General features: G+C 40.0%; 1 non-coding gene across 1 annotated transcript; it reads right to left on the reverse strand.

Moving 5' to 3' along the window:
• Nucleotides 1-6,967: 6,967 nt before the first annotated feature.
• On the reverse strand, nucleotides 6,968-7,040 carry TRNAV-UAC. The gene has a single exon. It is a non-coding gene; the product is annotated as a tRNA-Val (tRNA).
• Between the last annotated feature and the right edge of the window lie 2,174 nt (nucleotides 7,041-9,214).

Raw genomic sequence — 9,214 nt, forward strand, 5'->3', positions numbered from 1 at the left:
TTGTGTTTATGCATTGTCTGATGTAACACTTGCTTATTTTTTGCATATTGTGCATGCTTTATATTTACCAATAGTTATGCATGTTTGATACCAAGTTTTTACCTATGTAGTCACAAGTTAGTCAACATTGAGTACTGTATACTTTAATGCTATATTTTTTTTTCTTTTTTCTCATATTCAGTTAGTAAGTAGTGGAAATATTAATTTCCAAGCGGGGAGTGTTCTGGATCATAGATCCATTTAACCTTGTGTAACTCTATGTTTACCATAACTCTATGTATCTTGTATAACTCTATGTATACCTATGTAACAGGGCAAGGGGAGGGAGCAAGGGTCAGGGGGCGGAGCTTCAAAGGCATCCCTGGACATTAGCCTGAGGGCAGTCTTTGTTCTTGGACCACCGCATGCAGCCACAAGGCTGTAGACTTCCCGTTCACCCCACCATGTGACGCTTGGGAGAACCAGGAAAATCTAATATCAATTTACCTGTGGAACAACCAGATTGCCACCATCTATTCCTGGAAGCACCTTCTCAAACTTTAAGTTTGCCTAGGATTCCCAGAATAAAGCAATTATCTGTGTGTTCTTCTGAGTTATCTATCTGTTAAAGACTGGAAAAGAAGCATATTTCCTATCGAAGAACAGAATAATGAATATGTACAGTTTATGGATATGTATTGATTTAGGAGGAAGGGGTGTTATGTATTAAGCAATTCAAAGGGTCTGTTATAAAGAAACGGTTAACTGTTTGTTTTATTTGAATGATAAACTGTCTGTCTGTATAACTTTAAGCCTGTTGATTTAGGCAGGAATGAGTACTTTAAACTGATTGGCCGCCGCCTAGTGGCGGTCCGTATAAATATAAGTCAGGCAGCTGCTAGAGCTGGCTTCTGTGAGAACCTAATAAAGAGTTGTTAATTCTACTCTGTGTCTTCAATGCCTCGCTGTTCCCACTACACAACAGGTACATTAACAGAATCTTGCAAGTCTGAAAGTACAGATTTCCCACTACCACTTTTAACTGCTTTATCCATTAGAGTAGATCCATTCTAAATTTCCTTCTCTGACAATTAAGCCACTGGAGTCTCCTGTCTCTCTTGTCTGATTATTTCCTAGGCAGCGTTTCTTCTTCTCTTTCCCCAAGGTCATTTACACATTCCATTACAGTGGTTCATCCATTAATGTTTTCAATATGTTACTTTGATCTAATAAGCCCCTAAGCATATCCACAAAACAAATGAAAACACTTATCTACATAAATACTTTATGATTGTATTTAATATTCTTCAGCGTTAGGAATGAAAATATATATCATATGATCCAGGAGACAGACACATGCATGCTTTCCTATTTATATCAATTCAGTCAAAAGCTTATCTGTAGCGTTTGCATATTAAAACTTGTTATTTTATTTGTCCATTCCCTCATCATAAAGGTAATGATAGGACTTGATCCAACACATTTCAAATGAACAATAGTTAGTGTGCAGGCTTGGCATTTTGGACACACAACAGCAACAGCACACAATATTGCATTCCATGGTATTGTGACCTTGGTTTTTAATTGCTTCAGATCAAAGTTTTCCTAGTTGAGTATGCAATATCCACTATTCTTCCATATAGCACAATCAGATAGTAGGCATGCAAGAATTAATCAAGGGAGATAATTAGGAGAAGGACTCCTCCCTGAGTTACATGCCAAATTGAACTGAAAGCATGAGCAGGTAACTACAAAGAATAAGAGAATTGCCTTCAGCTTATATAAATGACCTGAAAGACTTCTTGGGATGCAAAGTTAATACAGGGAGTGATGGGAATGTAGAAAATTATTGCATTACTATAATAAAATAATAATATGCTAATAAGCAATTAAAATAGTTTTTTTAGCGATGAATGATGAGATAAGACATAATTGGATATTAGGACAGCATTCAGAGCATTACTAGAATTACATGAAAGTAAAGAAAGTACCAGAATAAATTTTAGGGGGAAAATTTTCCCAAGTGTTTTGACATAGGATACCATTAATTTCAGACAAAAGGTTTTGTAATAAAGTACCCAAAGGAAAAAAATGTTTAGGCATCAGATCATTAAGGAACAGAATGTTTAGAGACTGGAATTAAGATTATGGATCTGTGTCTGTATTTATATGTAATCCATCAGTGATAAACAGTATGAATTTCAACTATATGACATCTAAACTGATTTTTAGAGACCCTCTTTTGGTGCTGCCCAGCATAAGTAGCCTTCGGGCAAGATATATAAAAGATTTTGGTAAATTTCACTATTGCACAAAAGGGTGAATTAAGATCAAGAAATGCTTCCAAAACTGAAATGTTTAACAACTTTCATGAGAATTTTTAAAAATTAAATTCTGCTTTCTATATGTACATGATTTTTTAAAAAAAAAAATGTCCTGAAGATGTCTGAAATAAGCCTTAAAATATAAAACAGAATGTTTAGTTTAGTTTAGGGATCCCAGCCAGCCCTCTGTGAATGATAAATGTATAATTACTCTGCTTACTGAAAATGCAAATGATCTGAAAGCTCTATAATCAAAATCAATGAGCAGATTAAAAATGGGACTAAGATTTAATATAAAGTAGAAAGGGTAAAGTAATGTCAACAGCTACAACAACCAACCTTCAAACTGGCAATAAAAATCTGAAGCAATAGATAGCTTCAGCCTTTTAGGATTATCAAAAGTAAAGGATCCAGCAAATAAGAAATACACCACAAATAAGCACTTGGTAGGGTATCAATGAAGGGCTTGGAAAAAACATATTCAGACACTGTCACCTGTCTATAGCTAGAAAGATCAGAACTGTGATGGCTTTTTTGTTTCCCCTGTGACACTCCATTGGAAGCAAAAGTTGAGCTTTGAAGAACAGGATAGGAAGTATTTTGACATTTTTGAACAGTAGTATTTGGAAGACTCCTGAGAATACCACTGACAGTCATGAATACGAATAAAGGATCATTGAACAAAACAATCCAGAATTCTAATTCAGGCACAACCAACCAACTCATATTATAGTATTTTGAACACATGATTCAAAGACCTAGATCTCCTGGGAAATCTATAATGCTAAAAAGATAGAAAAGATGATAATCAGCAGTAAGATGGATGGACTTAATTTCAATAATAATGGATGCATCAGTGGAAGACCTGAAGGGTCAGGTTGAGGGCCAATTATCCTGCAGAAGGTTTACCTTAGTGGTCACTAACAGTCAACAGTGACTTGATGACACATAATCTGTCACTAGCCTTCTGTGGTGGTAGATTCTATATATAATCTTAAATCAGCCATATTCTTCAAGAGTTATGCATTGCTTTCAAAGCTAAGCTGTCCTGACAAGATGTAAAAATATTATTATAAAGATAACCTTGAAAATATAAGCATTTTATTCAATCACAGCATCCATCAATTTCCATCAATTACATTTTTAAAAAATACCTGGTCTTTTATGGTTACTTTACAAAACACACTTAAAAATGAGAATTCCAAGGTCTAAGAAAAAGTCTTCTGGTCCAGCAATGAAAAATGTAAAACTTTGTGTCTAATCAAGGAACTGAACAGGATCATGGATAAGAAGTGGTATAAATGACAATCGATGACAAGTAAAAATTACACCATATAACAGAACGCATTCTGTACTGCTTACCTTCAAACCAGAAAAGACACAGAGCCACATTTTTTAGCTGGAAATACATTTTTGCTTGATTTCACCTTCCAGCAGTACCTGCTCAGTGAATCGTATAGCTTTCTGAGCAGAAGGAAGATTAACTTAAACAGACCCATTAAGCACCTTATCCATGTTATCTCTTAGAGGTTTAATTGACTATGGTAAGCCAAATTCATGTTTGAAGGAATTTCCAAGGGCAACGCTCTTTAAAATGATCTAAACATAAACATGCATATATTGTATTCATCTATTGTAACAAGAAAAAATATCCACCAATAACAACCAGACTTATATTTCTTTAGCTTTATTTTAATCTTTCTTGATGTCTTTTCCTAAATGGATACTGCTGTGTACATGATAAAAAGAAACAACTGAAATGATCACGGTGGAAAAATCTCATCGATTCATTTAAAAATACATGAAAGACTGATACCATCTGGAACAGGTTAGCAGTTAATATATGTTAAGAAAAGATGTATCTTCAAATGGCCACAGCATCCATTTGATGTGATAAGAGCTACACGGAGACAAAGCAGCTAGTACTTGAATGGGAAATCATCAGGAAATCCAAGGTTGGAAGCTAGAGCGGAAGTTGTAAAATATTCCAAAAGAAAGCACTATTTTGGTATGTTACCAAATGACTATATGGACACTTAAGTCAAGCTTAATTAAGAGCATCCTTGCCCTAACCTTATATTCAGTGTGTGTCAGTTCTCCATTAGGCTGGAAAAGAGTATATATACATACAACTGCTTCTGTATATAGCTACTGTATATTTTCTTACCAATAATTTGTTTCATTAAACTATGATTTGTGTTATGCCCCAAGAGCCTGGTGCTATTCTGCATATCACTCCAGTCCTTTCAGTCAATTCTCCTGTACTGAGTACCCTATTCATGTTAACGACTGTAACCATGTACTTCACACTCACATGAAGATTCCTGCAATCCTCTGGCACTGAATCAGAAATCCAAGAGACAATGATCTTAGGAATCTTCCATTACAAAATGTTATTGCCTCTGGTTTGAATAGAATGGAGCTCCATGTTCATTTCTACTGTATCAATGAGTCAACCATCTAATAGAGTTGCCCTTACTTGAAACAAAAAAAAATATTTTAGGCCAAAAAAACCCTCCCTTGGAATGGTGAGTCAAGTTGCATATTCAATGGCACTCGAATATTTATTTCTCATAAAATATAGAACAATTTATTTAATAGTTTTTATTATAAACTGCAGTTGACACATATTAAGACATGATTTAGAAGTCACAGAGACTATGTACATCTTATACCAAGCCAAAAACAAATACTTAAGAAGACTTTAGCATCTGAATAATTTATAGGGGTATCCAATTTAACATGATTTACTTGCAAAAAATTCTGACGTAAATATTTCAGGGAGCAACATGTGATTGAAATTTCAAGTCAAATCAAACTAAGCAACCAAACCTGCTGATTCAAAGGCCCTGTTTATCACAGTAATGCATGTTTACTCAAGAAACAGCTTCAGGGTGCCAAGAAGAACAAGTCAGTCAATTCCCATTAGTTTCTCCATTGCAATAATCGCCTACAAGGAGAAATTGTTTCAAGCATAGGAGGCAAGCAAGAGATGGATTAGAAGAAAACATTGTAATCCCTGTTTGGCAAATCTGAGAGATGAATGGGAAGACAAAGGATCGGGTGGATAGAAAGGATCAGAGTTCACCAGAATGTCCATTAGGGAATTGCAAGCTATTGCCAGAGATAGGAAACTCAGCAACTCTGTCCATTTGGTCAGCACTCGACTGGGTGACCCCTAAACTTCTCTAACAACAGGGGGCATCTTTCCAATAGAAGAGAATATCTGTAGCTCAGGGTTGAACTGTGGAATCCTTGATGCTCTCTGTGCCTGGTTGCTTGCTTGCAAACATTTTATTACCCAACCAGGTAAAATCATTAATAGACTGTTGCACATATCAAGGCACTGATGATGCTACTCAAGCAAACAAACAGGCTCAGAGAGCACCAAGGCTTCCACTGGGAGGTCTCTATTCCCTCCTGTAAAACATAGAATTGTAGCTTCTTTCAGCGTCAAGCACTTGTAGCGATCTGCAGAAATCGGTTCCCCCCCCTCCACCCCCGCATTTGAAATATTGCGTTCCTTGTGGAAAGACCGGGGAAAGCCCCTTTTTCGTGTCTGCGTCCCTCAGATGGATAAATTGAGAAGCCGCGAAACCGACGCAGCGCGCGACTCCCCCATCCCGCCCAGCACCCCGCCTCCTTGCAAGAGGAGTCCGAGCGCGTGGGCGGCTGCGGGCGTGGGCGGGCGCGCGAGGAAGGTATCTCCCTCCTCGCTCCCGCGTGGCAAACTGCAGCTTCTTTCTCGCGCGCTCGCGGGGAAAGCGCCTGCTTGCGCCGCACCCAACTGGCCCGTTTGTCAGCAGATACTGTCCGGTTCTGCCATGGTCCGTGCGAGCCTTAAGCCACCCTCGCCACCCCCTTCCATTCTGCGATACGCACAGAGCGAAGAGCTAGTAGATTACAAATTCGCACGTTACGATTGTGGTACGTTTGCAAATCTCCAGAGGCAAATCCTGGAAGGAAGGCGGAAAGACGACAGCCGTTCAATGCAGGGCTTCTTCCGCCATAAGGCCTTCTCAGCCCGTATATTTTCCCCGCCTGTCTTTGTAAACGTCTGCCTGAAACGCGAGTCGTGGTGCAAAGATCTTCCATGTTTTATTACCTCGGCTCTTCTGGGAGCATAAACTGAGAATGAGCGCTTTGGCCATAAACCAGCAGTCCCCGAATCTCGATGCAATAGGTCAGCCGGAATAAAAAGGCAATAGTGCCAGTTAAATTTGTTGGTGAGCGTGTGTAGAATTCCTACTACTGCCTTAGTGCTTTGACTGGTTTGTGCATAAGTTTTGAATGAATGATCGATTATTCGCTGCTTCGATCGTAAAAATTTAAGTAAAGGCGGTGCTGGATGACAAGATTTCTAGAGGAGTAACCGGTTGTTGATCCGTTGCCGTAATCGTTTTACTAATCAGATTTCAGGATCCAGGGCAATTATTGACGATGCTGAACATCCTGGATATTGATAAACCTGTGTATGATTCAGCAAGCGAAATATTAATTCCCGATGCGTAGCGCCGTAAGGAGCCCTTGATCGCTTATGCAGAAAATTTGAGATGGTGTTATGAATTACTAGCTTATTTAGAAATGTAATTTGTGTAAATTGTGAACTGCAATATTAGGTTAGAAGTTAGAACTGAAGTCTACTTGGAACTTAAAAAAAAAGGTGGTTCCACTGGGGCTCGAACCCAGGACCTTCTGCGTGTAAAGCAGACGTGATAACCACTACACTATGGAACCTACATGAAAAGTATGCTTACTGTAAGTCTCCCTATTCTATGTTTTAAAGGCTTCCTAGTTTGACATGCCATCTGTTCTAATTTTTCCCCAAGTGTACACTGCACAGCGTTGCTAGCAGCTCTTGAACTTATCTGAGACAATACTATTCTTAAATAGTAGTCAAAAATTACATTTACTCCAAAATGCAGCAGCCTCTATATTTTGAGGCTTTTAGAGTTAGGAGTACATAGCACAGGCTGTGCAGAACCTGCATTGGTTGCCAATAAGTTTATTGGTCCGATTTAAAGTGCTCTTAAGTAGAATTCTTTATTGGCCAAATGTGATTGGACACACAAGGAATTTGTCTTCGGTGCATAAACTCTTACTGTGCATACAAGCAACAGGTGTTAAATCATGATCGTAATCATAAAATACAATCATCTTGTTATAGGATCATTCTTTTTCTATAGCAGTGATGGCGAACCTTTTAGAGACCGAGTGCCCAAACTGCAACCCAAACCCCACTTATTTATCATTGGGTGCTGGATAGGCGTGGCCCATTGGGTAGGTGTGGTTGGCATGGGCGTGGCCTACTGGGTGGGCGTGGCCAGCTCGACTCACTCACATCAGGGGCACTTGTGAGGAGCTGGGCAGGATTGGGGCGGATCTGAGTGTCTCTGGCGGAGGGGGAATGGGACTGGGGCAAGTGCCGGGTCATGGTCCACTGGAGGAGCCTCACTGATATTAAAGGGGGTGGGGGATGAGATGATATTAAAGTGGGTGGGGGAAGACATATTAAAGGGGTTGGGGAAGACATATTAAAGGGTGGGGAAGACATATTAAAGGGGATGGGGAAGAGATATTAAAGGGGAAGTTGTGTGTGTGTGTGTGTGTGTGTGTGTGTGTGTGACACAGAGCTGGGAGAGGTGATGTGACACAGAGAGAGCTGGGAGAGGTGGTTTTTATAGCTTCTTGGGCTTTTGTGTTTGGAGTTGTTCCTATTCCTGTGGCATTGTATTTGAGGCTCTTCCTGTTCCTGTGCATGGAACTTTGACCTGAGGTTCAGTGTGCCGTTTTAGTATTCTAGTGGTGGTAGTTTAATCCTATTAGGTCTTAAAGGTCACATATTTAGATTTTGGGTGGGGGATGTAGATTTTTAGGGGTCTTTGTCTTTCTAATCCCATCAGCTCCAAGTTTCCTGGCTCCAGTCTTTCTGAAAGGACTATCAAATCTGCATTTCTACAGAGCTGGCCTGCTGAGTTTCTGCTTGAGAGAAAGGGAGAAGTTTCTGCCTTTAAGATTTTCTCCCATTGTTCCTTTGGGAAATATAATATTCTGCCTTTTTAAATATCCTCCCAAAATATTTCCTTCTCTGGGGTGGGGGGAGTTTTGTCTTCCTACAATCCCCCCTTTGTGCCATATAAGTGTGGGTGACAAACTTTTACTGACACAAGATTAAGAATTGATCTGACCAGGGAGTCTTGACAGGAACTTCTATGAGGGGTTCCAAGATGTGGGGAAACAAGCTTTTAAACTGTTAATGCAAAGGGTAAGACACTGATGGAAGCAACAGAAATGGATCCCTGCAGTGACTCCCAAAAACGGGAGCTTCCAACCCATAAAGGTCTAGAAGCCAGGGCAAAAGTTCTGTTAGGTGGAAAAGAAATTTATAGTGTCCAATATTCTATGCCAATTCCTTTAGATGTTTGAGGTCACTTCCTGTGAGCTTTCCAGACAGGGTTTTTTTTTTGAAGCACATGCTTCCAAAATTCTCCACAGCCATGTTTTCTCTCGGTACATAACCACTGGCTGCCCATTTTGGAGGGCTGCTTCCTGCCTTAGCTCTTAGTTTAGTGCATCCAGGTTTGTGATGTCCAATTGAGGTTAGCCAGTATGCAAGCCAGGCTATAAATATTTTTGAAATTGCCCACAATGAGCCCCAGGACTCCCAGTCTGACTTCACCAGTGCAACATATTCAGGGCTTCAGTCTGGAGATCTCTTTCCTGCTACCTCTTCAGTGAAGGCATAAGAATTGTAAATCACCCAGCGGCGGATTTCCGCACAGGCGCAGGAGGCGCGCGCCTGGGGCCTCCACATTTCAGGGGCCTCCACGGCGGTGATCAGATCAGGCGCCCGCCTGGCAGAAGCCGCGAGGGTAAGCAGGGAGAGGTCGAGGGAGCCCTGCACACTCTGT

Source organism: Protobothrops mucrosquamatus, unplaced genomic scaffold, assembly GCF_001527695.2.
Source record: "Protobothrops mucrosquamatus isolate PMUCROS unplaced genomic scaffold, P.Mucros_1.0 scaffold_198, whole genome shotgun sequence".
Lineage (NCBI taxonomy): Eukaryota > Metazoa > Chordata > Lepidosauria > Squamata > Viperidae > Protobothrops > Protobothrops mucrosquamatus.